Source organism: Myotis myotis, unplaced genomic scaffold (genome assembly GCF_014108235.1).
Source record: "Myotis myotis isolate mMyoMyo1 unplaced genomic scaffold, mMyoMyo1.p scaffold_m19_p_14, whole genome shotgun sequence".
Classification (NCBI taxonomy): domain Eukaryota; kingdom Metazoa; phylum Chordata; class Mammalia; order Chiroptera; family Vespertilionidae; genus Myotis; species Myotis myotis.
The window spans coordinates 2,203,700-2,217,090 of record NW_023416318.1 but is presented as its reverse complement, the minus strand read 5'-3'; positions in this window follow the sequence as shown (position 1 = coordinate 2,217,090).

Sequence of the window (13,391 nt, the reverse complement as noted above, 5' to 3'; positions counted from 1 at the left end):
TAAATGACACCCACATTTGCCAAATTGCTCAGCCCCCAAATCCTGACTCCTGAAGGTAGTCCTGACTCCTCTCTTTTCCTCAATGCCCACATCAAATCCAACACCAAATTTCATTTGTTTTGCCCTCTAAAGAGATTCAGAATCAAGCATTTCTTATCTCCCCATAGCCCATGTCTGGTCCTGTCCTTTCTCACCTGCCATTGCTCACGGGTCCTATGGCAATAGCCTCTTGACTCCAACCCACACTGACATCTAAGATTCAACCTTCTATCTCATTTAAAACAGCTTCTTCCACTGGCTTTGGCCTGACCAAGTCCAGCAAGAAAAGAGCCTTCACCATCGGCGCCTCTGATTACTTCCACCTTGTCTATCTCCGCTCCCACACTGTCCGTGTTCTCTGTCGCCCCAGAAAGAACAGTGGGAGTGACAGGAAAACATGCAGAGAAGCCCTCAAGTGACTCTTCAAAGACCAAAAGGATTTGATCCAAGCGATTTTCAGTTTCCAGATAGAAACACAGAAGCAACTGGCTTATTTCTCATTCTACCCCACCAGTGTGCCTCTGACGGAAATAGTAAGCTGAAGAAGGAAGACAACTGTTGTCAGACAGAAAAGAAAAATAAATACAAAATATGGTTTTAAGTCGTGATCATTTCTCAAAACAAAATAAAACAAACTGAGATAAAAGAGTCATTCAGATCGGAAGGAAGACAATTGGATCAAACAAAAACAAGTACAAGTTAGAAAGAGAAAGAGCTGTGTAGACGGTGTAGACTCCATCCCGGACCCTCTCAGGGCACCTGCGGGGGGCAACCAATCGATGTGTCTCTCTCAAATCAATGTTCCTCTCTCACTGTCTCTCCCCCTCCCTTCCACTCTTTCTAAAAATCAATGGAAAGAGTATCCTCTGGTGAGAATTAACCAAAAACAAATAGTCTTTTATCTGATCACACAATGGTACTCCAACTCTCACTATGCTGCCCATATTCAAGGCAAGAACAAGGGGCAATGATGCCGGCTCCATCTGCTCTAACAGGAAAACGAAGTTTCCCAAAGCTCCCACTGCCTCTTCCTTTACATCAGAATTAGGCCACATGGCCGAGTTGAGACCTGAGGTCAGCTGAGAGCATGCAACCACAGGCTTACCCAGGGCTGGGCACTGACTGATAATGATAAGTAAGAAGGGGGAATGGATGTTGGGCGAGCAACTAACCGTGCCAGTCGCAAGTCCTGGCAGGAGGAGAGCCAGGTTCAATAGGCAGCCTGTAAGAGAACAAAAACGGAGGACCAGGACCCATTCCTACTCCCCAGGCATCACGAGATGAAATTAATCTAAGGCTTTAGAAAGGTGTCAGGGTTGCCCTGTTAATAGTAGATTTCTTGCTAGCCCAGGTACAGTGGCATCGTTAATGTTTTCACATTCATCTTTGTAAACTAGAGCAACGTGTTCTTGTTTTTCCTGCACTCCTCGCCTGTGGAACATCTACCACCTGCATTTGTCTCCTGAGTTCTCTCCTGCTCCGTGTCCTGTCAGAAACATTGGCATTTCAAAGTAGACTCAACAGAACCCAGAGCAGCGAGTCCTGTGGAATTTCCAAACCTTTTGGCAATAACTGGGGGAGAATTTGTCAGGACAGATGGTTGCTGAGGACAAAGAGAACTGAGCATCACCTAGGAATGTGACCCTTGGGCTGTGTACCCAACTCTCTTTATGTGGACATCTGTGTGGTCCTGGGAAACCATCGCTAATGCATGCTAGGGTGGAATGAAAAGTTCCATCTGTTCTGCTCTTCCCCTCCCGGTCACTAGGATGGGATGTTGTAAGAGGCCCTCTCATGAGGTTACCTAGTGTTCCTATCTGGGGCTTGGAGACTGGCTGTTTCCATACATAAGTCTCCCCACTAAATCCTTTTTTTTATTTTTAATCCTCACCCGAGGATATATTTCCACTGATTTTTAGAGAGAGTGAAAGGGTTGAGGAGAGACAGAGAGAGAGAAACATTGATGGGAGAGAGACACATGGATTGGTTGCCTCTCAAATGCGCCCCGACTGGGGCTGGGGATCGAGCCTGTAACCGAGATACAGGCCCTTGACTGGAACTAACCTGGGACACTTCAGTCTGTGGGCTGATGCTCTATCCACTGAGCCAATGGGCTAGGGCCCAAGTCCTCCTTTTGCCCCCTACCCTCCCCAACACCCTCTACCACTTGTCCCTAAACTAGATTACAAGTAGGTAACATGGCAGGGACAATCTTCTTTTAAAAAATTGTAGTTTTTATTATCTCATACATGGAAGCATACCAATCATTCAAGATAGAGAGGTTCACATCTCCTAGAAATAGGTAATTAAAATATATTTACACATGTAAAGATATGTAAAATCTATCTATGCCTTTAGAGAAAAATTACTATTTACCAAATAAAAATAGACTCTTACTTTCCAAATATTTTCAGAGTCCACCCTGCTTGGACCAAATTCACCAGCACCAGGCCTGCCCTTCCTCCTTACCCGGAGCATCTACTTCTTCAAGTCACAGGCCAGGCCCTCCCTCCCTTGGCCACTGTCTTCCTCACTTCCCTGTGCACAGTTATGCAAATAGAGAACAAGTGCTCTATCTTTGTTCTGGGATGCTGGGTTCTGTGAACAATCATTGTTATTTATTCCAAATACACACTACCTATTCTCACCGTACTTTAAAATTGCATCCATGTCCTGACCGGTGTTGCTAAATGGTTAGAGCATCAGCCCGCACACTGAAGGGTTGCGGGGTGACTTCCAGTCAAGAGCATGTATTTGGATTGTGGGTTCCACCCCCTGTCCTAGTTGGGGTGCATGCAGGAGGCAACCATTTATTGGTGTGTTTCTCTCATATAGATGTTTCTCTTCTCTCTCTCTCTCTCTCTCTCCACCCCCCTCCCTTCCACTCTCTCTAAAAATTAATGGAGAAAAAATATCCTCAGGTGAGGATTAACAAACAAATGAATGAAAAATTCCATCCAGGTTGTCACTCTCACTGAGGAGAATTAAGAAGAGAGTATATGCTGACTTTTTTGGAAAAGCAATTGAGACCAAGGAAACCACACTGGAAGGGAGCTGGCCAGCAACCACAGCAGAGAAGGTGCCGCAGGCCGGAGAGCTCTCCAAAGGAGCGAGTCTCCACCAGCATGCAAAGCAGACTAAGCCTTCCTCTTGCAGGATCTCCAAATTGCCCAGAGGAGAGAAAGCTTGTAAAAACTCTGGACTTCCTGTAGCTAATAAAGGCATCTATCCATTGGAGAAATGAAAGCAGGATCCTCCATGATGAATGGCAGGGTAAAGACATTTCTGCATTCTTAAAATGGCCCTTAAACACCATGTAAAAAAAAGAAATAGAAATAAAAACTCTTGGATGGCCTAGGTCAGTGGTTGGCAAACTGCAGCTCGCGAGCCACATGCGGCTCTTTGGCCCCTTGAGTGTGGCTCTTCCACAAAATACCGACTTCTGCGTATGGGCCACGAAGTTTCAATAGCACTGTACGTGCGCTCCCGCACGTGGTATTTTGTGGAAGAGCCACACTCAAGGGGCCAAAGAGCTGCATGTGGCTTGCAAGCCGCAGTTTGCCAACCACTGGCCTAGGTGATGACTCTAATCATGGACCACTGTCTCTAAAGACAGACAGCAGACAGGTTGATGAATGTCAAATGACATAGCAGACCCAGGGGAGAAAAGTTGACTCAGTCCCTATGGAATAGAGGGATGAAGGAACTAAAGAGAATATAGCTAATTTGACCACAAGGTACCCTGGAAAGGTTAGGGATTGGAGGAACCAATTCAAAGCAGAAGGTGGGGAGGAAGTCAGGAGCTAGAAACAGATGGATGGAAAGTGTTGTTAGGCTGAGCTATATGCAAATACCTGTTGTTGTGGGTTGAACTATGCACCCCCCCCCGCCCCATTCATATGTTGAAGTTCTAACTCCCAGTATGTCAAAATGTGACTTTATATAGAAATATGGTCATTGCAGGTGCAATTAGTTAAGATGAGATCATCCAAGTGGTCCCTAAGCCAATGTGACTGGTGTCCTTATAAAAAAGGGAAACTTAGACACAGACAGACACAGGGAGAACACCGCGAGAGATAAAGGCAGAGATTGGGTTGGTGCATCTAAAACCAAGGAGTGCCCAAAATGCTCTTTTTCAATTGTGTTATAATCTTTATAATTTAGTTTCATTGAAATGTTTGGTTTCCTCACAAGAATTCCTTCTGAAAGAAAAAAAAAAGTATGTGCAAATTATTCTGTAGGTTTTGAAAGATATATTTTTAATAATAAAAAAAAGCCATAGCTAACAGAAATTAAATACATACATACATACCAAGGAATGCCAAAGGTTACCAACAAACCCCCAGGAGCTAGGCGAAAGGTCCAAAACAGCTCCTCTCTCTCACAGCCCTCAGAAGGAGCCAACCCTGCCGACACCTTCTTGATCTTGGGCTTCTAGCCTCAAGAACTGTGAGACAATACATTTTTGTTGTTAAAACCAGCCAATTTTTACTTTGTTACAGCAGCCAGGAAACAAATACCCTTATATTTAACTAGAGGCCCATTGCAGGAAGATTCGCGGCTAGGCGTCTCCGCTCTGGCCCGCAGCGAGGCTTGGCTTCAGTTGTCTTCAGTCTTCGCTCCACGCCTGCGTATGCAAATTAACCCACCTTCTTTGTTGGGTAAATTTGCATACTCATCCTGATTGGCTGGTGGGTGTAGGGGAGTGAAAACCAATTTACATAGTTCTCTTTTATTAGTGTATATATGCTTTTTGACCAACAAAAGAGCAGTAATTTCCATTAGTTTGCTCTGAATACAAGAGATAGTTAAGCTAGACTGTTGGTTCTCCCTCTCCCCAACTTTAATCTTTGGGGAAAATGACAAGGTACTTCCAATCTCTTGTGTGTTAAGCAGATCAAAGATTAACAAGTGCTATTTTAGCAGCTGGAGATCCACTAGTGACTGTGAATTTCAGATTCAACTGTGTGGCAGACGGTGGCTGGAGGGGGCAGAAGTAAGGTGAGGCTTCCGAGGGGAAAACCAGTTTGGGGCCAGTGTTACCACCCGCCCAGGACATTCGGTTAACGCGGCTGCAGCTGGGATGATGCCCGACGATGCTGTAGAGCCTCGGAGTCATGTTCTGAACATCACCATCACACTCACATGCCTGGGCTGCGCTGGGTTCTTCACACATTGTATGCGGGAAACGTATTTATACATTTTACGTTGACTGGTAGTAGAACGCGGGACACGTATTAACACATTTTTTATAGACTAGCGGGAGAATGCGGGTAACGTATAAATATGTTTATTTTTATACTTTTTTATTGCTCTAAAGGGATGTTAACATGCAGATATACGAATTCCAAAGGACAAAATTTGGGTCTCTAACACATACAATAGTGAATTATGTATGTACTTCCAGGTATAATGGTAATCAATCTATTCAACTGCAAAAATGGCCCACGCCACCTGTTAGCGCGTGATAAAAACTACCCACAAACAATGTGTTAAATGGGAAAGTTAAAAATCAGACTCTATGAAAAGACAAGCCACAGACTGGGAGAAAATATTTTCAAATTGCCTATATGATAAAAGACTTGTATCCAAGAGTACATAAAGAACTCTCCAGGTATCATAAGAAAACAAACAACTCGGTTTTTAAAGATTGGCAAAAGATTTGAACAGCCATCTCACCAAAGATATATGAATTGCAAATAAACAAAGTAAAAGTTGTTCAGCGTCATTAGTCTTAGGGAAATGCAAACCCAAACCGTAATAAGATATCACCACACACCTATCAGAGTGGCTAATTTAAAAGACGGACCACACCAAGTGTTGGAGACATGTGGAGCAACTAGAACTGTCATACACTGCTGGCAGGAATGCAAAATGGTGCAAACACTTTGTAAAACACTTCAGCAGTTTCTTTTTGAGAATAGTTTACTGATTTTTAGAGAGGAAGGGAGAGGGAGGGAGAGAGAGAGAGTGAGAGAGAAACATCGATGTGAGGCGCAACATCGATTGGCTGCCTCTGATCGGGAGGAACCCCCACAGGGGATTGAGCTGGCAACCTGGGCATGTGCGCTGACCTGGAATTTAACTGCAACCTTTCGGTGCACAGGACAAAGCTCCACCAACTGAGCCCCACCGGCCAGGGCTTCAGCAGTTTCTTAAAAAGCTGAAAGTGCACTTACCACACACCTGAGCCATTCCACTCTGAGGCATTTTCTCAAGATGAATGAAAGCATATGTCCACACAAAGACTTGTTTGTGCCTGTTCATTGCAGCTCTGTTTATCAGAGTTAAAACCTGGAAGCAACCCAAATGTCCATTAACAGGTAAAAAGATAAGCAATTTGTTATACATCTATTCAGTGGATACTACTTACCAGTAAAGATAAACTATTATGCTGGGTGAAAGAAGTCAGACAGAAAAGGGAACGTATTGTATAAATCAACTTGTATAAGGCTGTAGGAAACGCAAACTCACCATAGTAACAGCAAAGCAGATCAGCAATTGCCTGAGGGTAGATTCCACAGGGACATAGGAGACATTTAGGGGGTAGGATATTCATTATCTAAATCGTGGGGATGGCGTCATGGTTTCAGGGGTGTATATTATGTCAAAACTTACCAAATGTTACACTTTAACTGCATACATCTTACTCAGTATATTATACCACAATAACGCTGTAAAAAAAAAGCTAAGAAAAATTAGATTCTATTAAACTGAGATTTTATTTTCTCCCTTTGCTTCTTTTAACAAAAAAGCATTTTAGTGGTTTAAAACAAAAGACACATATAGAAAAATGTATTAAACCACAGCAAAGCCATAATAATAAGAAGGATCCATGTCAATGTTAATTTTCTTAACACCAGAGGTTTTATTTGCTGCAACTAAGCAAAAGATTTGGTTTTGAGACCTTAGTGGCTGAGGATGGGAGGAGGGGAGGAAATGGAATGGGTTGCAGTTCCTATCATCTCGTAAATAGAAACAGACCAATTATTCAACAGAGATTCACTCCTGAATTTCGAGAGTAATTTAGCACATGGGATGTTAGGAGGGCCACTGAATGATTTAATGAACGATCCTTTCAACAGCAATTTCAGAGTACCAGCCAAAACCTTCTTATGTAGCTATTGCCTCGATTCAGACAAAGGGCATAACATGAAATCTAGCCATTCTTTAGGGTTCTGATCAATACGGTCAGAAAGGTAGCATTGTGCCTTCCTATACAGAGCAGTATCGGTAAATGCTTGCATCCTTGGTTAGACAGATAAACTGCGCCTGAGTCTCCAGGCCGCACCTGCTGATAGATACACGCCTGGATTCCAAGCATCTTTTCTCTTGTCACCTGCCAGTGTACGCGACCTCGGCGCTCTGACAAATCAGCTGTCCTCCCAGCGTTTCTGCCAGATGCAGCCCTGCTCCTGCTGCCCTACCGCACAGACCTCGCCTGGTACCTACCGCTTGCCGCTGCCTGGCGGGATTCGCTCTGAACCTGCTCCGGGGTCACTGTGGCTCATGGGGCCACTTACACTGCTGCCCTCAGCCTTTGAGACGCCCCGATGTGATGCACATTGTGAGGCAGAGCAGAGGAGCCCGCTGCCCATTGGGTCATTAAGTTACACTGTTACCAATCCTGCTGGGCCCCGAGGCTTTACAGAGCTTCTACTGGAAAATGCCTGCTGCTTCTGCTTCTCTCTCTCTCTCTCTCTCTCTCTCTCTCTCTCTCTCTCTCTCTCTCTCTCTCTCTCTCTCTCTCTCCCATATCATTTAAACCGATAAACTCTCCACCGACCTCCATTGCCCGGACTTTCAGAGTCAATGTGTTGGTTCTCTCCCTAGGTCTGAGACTTGCAACTGAGACACAAGGCAGGGACGGAGTGAAGTGGATGTCGCCAGAAGCAGCACCCCAGCTTTGGAACCTGGGTTTCCTGGCTCCTTCCTCCCTCCCACCTCCAAGTGGAGTTTGTGGTATTAGCCACGAATGCCTGGTCATCCCCTAATCCCTGAGCACAATGAGCACCAGGGTTCTCCACCTTCCTGCAGGGTAGAATCATCTGGACATCTCTGAAAAATCACCATGTCCCCAGTACACCCCGACCAGAAGGGCTTGGATGGATCCGGCATCAGTGTTTGCGAACGGCCTCCAGGGATTCTAACATACAGCCGAGCTTGAGGACCCGTGGTAGACTCTAGACCAGGGGTGGGCAAACTTTTTGACTCGAGGGCCACAATGGGTTCTTAAACTGGACCGGAGGGCCGGAACAAAAGCATGGATGGAGTGTTTGTGTGAACTAATATAAATTCAAAGTAAACATCATTACATAAAAGGGTACGGTCTTTTTTTTCAATAGTTTTATTCATTTCAAACGGGCCGGAATCGGCCCATGGGCCGTAGTTTGCCCACTGCTGCTCTAGACAGAAGCTGAAGTTCATGCCGGACACGCATCCACAATTGTCGCGTGTCTCCCAAGACAAGGGGAACTGAGAGTTAACTGACTTCGCATGGCGTCTTCCCACCCTCAGTGTTGTGCCCTTTCCCATAACGGTATCATCTAAAAGTAAAGAAGCTGGAGAATATTTAATAGAAAAAATGTAAATTAAGATGTGACAACCAGAGACAGTGAAGAGTCTCAGTATAATCAGAAAAACAAATTTTATGCTCAAGGAAAACCCATTCCGGGAGTCACCTGCTCCCACCTTCGCTTTCTGCTGTTTGTTTTGTGCTGAAATGATATTTTGTAAAGAAAGCATATTTCCGGCTCAGCCTGCCCAGGACGCCTCCTGCACGTGCTGTTTACATGATGGCATGTAGAATGATGTGTCAATTTCAAAGCCGCAGCGTCCAAGCTCATCCCAGGTTTACTTGGGCGTTAATATTCACGAGGGCCTTTCTGAGGTCTAGGCAGGGACGTCGGCAAACTGTTTCCAAAGACCAGGGTCCCCGACTGTAATAAACAAGTCATTCACACGGGGAAATGAGAGACCTGCCCCGTCTGCCAAATGAAGGCAGGCCTGCCTGAGCCAGAAGGATTGATGAAGCGAGCTTAGAGAAAGTGGAACGCTGGGTTCAAATACATCAAACTTGCCGAGTGATGGAGAACATACCAACAGGCCGCAGGAATGGGTGTTAGCGCCTAGATCATGTTGATTTTGTTTTTTTGGTTTTTTTAGAAAGCATTACCTATGAAAGCTCTAAAACCTAAAATTTGGCCAAATTATGGCCCAGGGATCTCAGACACCAGCCTCATCCTGGGGAAGAATAACTACATTTCTTATGGCCTCCTTCTCTCATGACCAGCACAGCATGGCTGTCCATCTGGCCTGGATGTATAGAGATTTCCTGTGATCTGTCGTGCCTGGCAGCCCAGGTCTCTCCGCAGCATCTGGGAGAACAGCTCTGGCCTGATGCATAGCAGTGGCACCAGCAGGCGGTGGCAAAGGCCGAGCAGCAAGGGGCTGTGGCTTGCTCCCCCCAACCCATTTGTGTCCCTCTCACAGGGGCCTATTTTAGATCACATCCATCCACACCTTCAGCTTCAAGTTCATTTACTTTATTTCACAAGCACTCACAGAGTTCTCAGTCTGTGCCAGGCACTGTTCCAAGCACTTATCCGTAGGAACTCGTTCATTCCTTGCAACAGCCCTCCCTCTGAGGAAGGCACTACTGTGATGTCAGTGTTACAGATGAGGAATCTGAACCCCGGAGAGGCTGAGCAATGTGCTCAAGGTCCCCCAAGGAGTAAGTGCAGGATGTGAATGCAGCTGACCCCTGGCCTCAGAGCCCTTTTCCTAATGACGGTTCTACTCTGATTTCCTGGCTACTGTGTGACCTAACCATTGTTTTACTCTAACAATTACATGGCTGTTTAAAAATAGGTCCCTGCTGCCCTGGCCGGTTTGGTTCAGTGGGTAGAGCATCATCCCTCAGACTGAAGGGACCCAGGTTTGATTGCGGTCAAGGGCATGTACTTTGGTTGAAGGCTCGATACCAGCCCTGGTCCAGGTGCGTGTGGGAGGCAACCAATTGCTGTGTCTCTCTCACATCCATGTTTCTCTCTCTGTGTCTCTGCCCCTCCCTTCCACTCTCTCTAAACATCAATGAAAAAATATCCTCAGGTGAGGATACAAAGAAAAAAAATAGATCTGTGCTGTTTAAATGTCTTTAAAATAATTATGAGGGGAAGACTCTGGGGAGGGAAATGTGCATTCCTTTTATATTTTTAGCCAAAGGTCAACAGCAGTGGTTCTCAAAATTCTTCCTATATCAGAATCCCCTGAAGAGAGTGTTAACACAGAGACGGCCGCACGCTTGGCGTTGCTGGGTCGGTAGGTCTGAGGGGGAACCAGGTGCACACCTCTAACAAGTTCCTGAGTGACGCTGACGCTGATGCCCTGGGGACCACACTTTGAGAACCACCGGCCTAAAGCACTATTTTTAACTGTTGAGTGGCTTTAGACTAATAAACTTTTGGCTCTTAATGGTTTTTATTCTAAGTTATTTTTATATCATTGGGAAGAAGGGCAATCTCTCCTGGAAAAAAGAAAAAAAGAAACACGGGGGGTACTCATAGGATTCCGTGCTGACTGAGAGTGAAGATGCATGGTTTCTGTAACTTTTCTATTTCTGAGAAAGAAAAAAAAAAAGATTAGTGAATAAACCAGAAAGACATTTTGGGACCCCTGAGATGGGCAGGATGGGCTCTCAAGGAGCCAGGGTTGCTCACTGACCACAGCATCTCGCGGCCACGGGCATGGGCTCCGTTCACTTCATTTACTTCACATTCCTCAGTATTTGAGCCTTTTTACCTATGTCCTCATATGTCACCTGTTTAAGTAACCCTTACATTATCATAACTGTCACACCCTCATTTTAATAAAAAGAAACACTGAATAGGTAAAATATAAGTGATGCAAATGTATACTTACATTTAGTCTCTCATCAATTAAACAATATTTTCTAGAATTTTGTTATATACTTAACACTGTGCTGAAGACCCAAGTGGCACCTAACCCTAACCCTAACCCTAACCCTAACCCTAACCCTAACCTAACCCTATAAACCATGGATTTAGTCAACAACAAAAAATCACGATGCAGCTGGGAAGGCAAGTCGCTCTCATTGAAAGAGAAAAGAAAGCAGACAGATATCAGAAGTAAGAGTGATGTCATTCATAATTTATAAAACAAATCCTTTTTCTTTATACTAACATCATCTTACTGTTTTATTTATTTATTCAACAAATAGAATTTGGGCCAAGTACTGGGCTGGACCTATCCTGGGAATAGAAATAAAGGCCTGCTCCTTGCCATTAAGAAGTTCACAGTCTAGAGAAGAGAGACACTTCAACATTCTTTTACCAAACAAATGTGATCTGCACCGTGACTAGTCCCAGGGGCCTGCACCGGAGGCTGCTCACAGGGTGGTCCTGGCCTGAGGCGTGAAAGGTGGGAAACTGCCGGTTTACGGGGTGTACAGGACAGAGGACTCAGCACCACAGAGGCGAGCGCCTCCCAGGGGCTCCCTGATTAGGACTCACCCCACATTCTAACTACGCACAGTCCCATCTAGGCCAGCATCCCAAGGGAAGCAATAGTGTGGGCAGTCAGGATCCACTTCACCATTCTCAAGTATACATGCATTTGTTAGGTAAAGTCTAAAATGTGTCATTGTTTATTGAACATGACAGAGCTCTTAACAGGCTATGAGCATGACCCAAGGAGACAGATGTATTTCACAGCTTCCAGGTACCAAGTACTCTACCGGACACCAGCTATATAGCTGTCCATTAGGGGCACACATTGGCCTCCTGGATTGAGCATCTTGCATTTGCCTTAGCAATTTTTAAGGAAGAGAAGATGTTAGGTCTCCTGTGGAAATCTAGGCCAATGACCTGGTCACCACAGTTAATGACCGCCTGAGAATATGAAATCCTTTAAAAGTAGGACAGCGCAGCTGGCATGGCTCAGTGGTTGAGTGTCAACCTATGAAACAGGAGGTTATGGTTCTATTCCCAGTCAGGGCACATACCAGGTTGTGGGCTCCATCCCCAATGTGTGAGGGAGGCAGGCGGCCAATGATTCTATGTCATCATTGATGTTTCTATCTCTCCCTTGCCCTTCCTCCTGAAATCAATAAAAACATATTTTAAAAAGAATAAATAAATAAATAAATAAATAAATAAATAAATAAATAATAAAAGTAGGACAAACTCAAAGACCCTCATAGAAGGACTATCAGGGAGAGAAATGGGTGAGAGGGATCAGCGATCTGCTGCTACTCGTCTTTGCAGGTTTTATGCCTGTATAACGGCTCCTGTGTGTGAGACATTTTAGCACCTACCAACTAATTGTTCCGATTTTGTAGGCGGCGATAAATCCTGGCGAGGAAGGGAGGTGCAGGATGTGCGCACGTGGGTTTCTGGGAGCGTGGCGTCTGTGTTTTCCAGCAGAAAAGACAGCGAGCAGGATTCGGCAGTCACTCGAAGGCTGGGTTCCCATGGCTGACTCTGCATCACCAACTGCCCTGAATTAACTCACATAGTAAGACTCTGAGGGAGGAGGGGAAATGTTAGGTCAGCCCTCATTTTTAAAAAAATGCTTCTAAGCCCAGCCCGCATGGCTCAGTGGCTGAGTGTCGACCTATGAACCAGATCACAACTCCCGGTCAGGGCACATGCCCGGGTTGTGGGCTCGATCCCCAGTGTGGGGCATGCAGGATCGATGATTCTCATCATTGATGTTTCTATCCCTCTCTTCCTCTCCCTTCCTCTCTGCAATCAATAAAAATATATTTGAAAAATGCTTTTAGAGGGCCCTGGCTGGATGACTCAGTTGGCTGGAGCATTGTCCTATACATCAAATAGTTGTGGGTTCCATTCCTAGTTGGGGCATTTAAGAGAGGCAATGATGGATGTTTCCCTCTCACATGTCTCTCTCTCTCTCTCCCTCCTTCTCTTCCTCTCTAAAATCAATAAGCATATCCTCAGGTGAGGATTTTTAAAAATGCTTTTAGAAGGAGACACATCCTCAACTATTATTATCTACTGTGCACGAATAGTGTGTAGGCTAATTTGAGTTCAGGTCAAAGTTTCAACAGATTGACTTTGAATGTCCAGGCAATGGAGGTGGGTCGGGAATTTATAGGTTTAAATACCATAGACACAGATTTTGGAACATTCAAAATCTTCTGCGGTTTTCTCCCTCTCCTCCCTTCCCAGAGTATAGCAGTACCTCGAATAACATCTGGTCAGTGACCTCCAAGTAGTGGCTGGATCAGAACAATGTATTATAGTTTCAAAGAGGGTAGTCCTATCACTACTGTCCCAACTGGCTGACTCACATTAACACACCCAGACTCC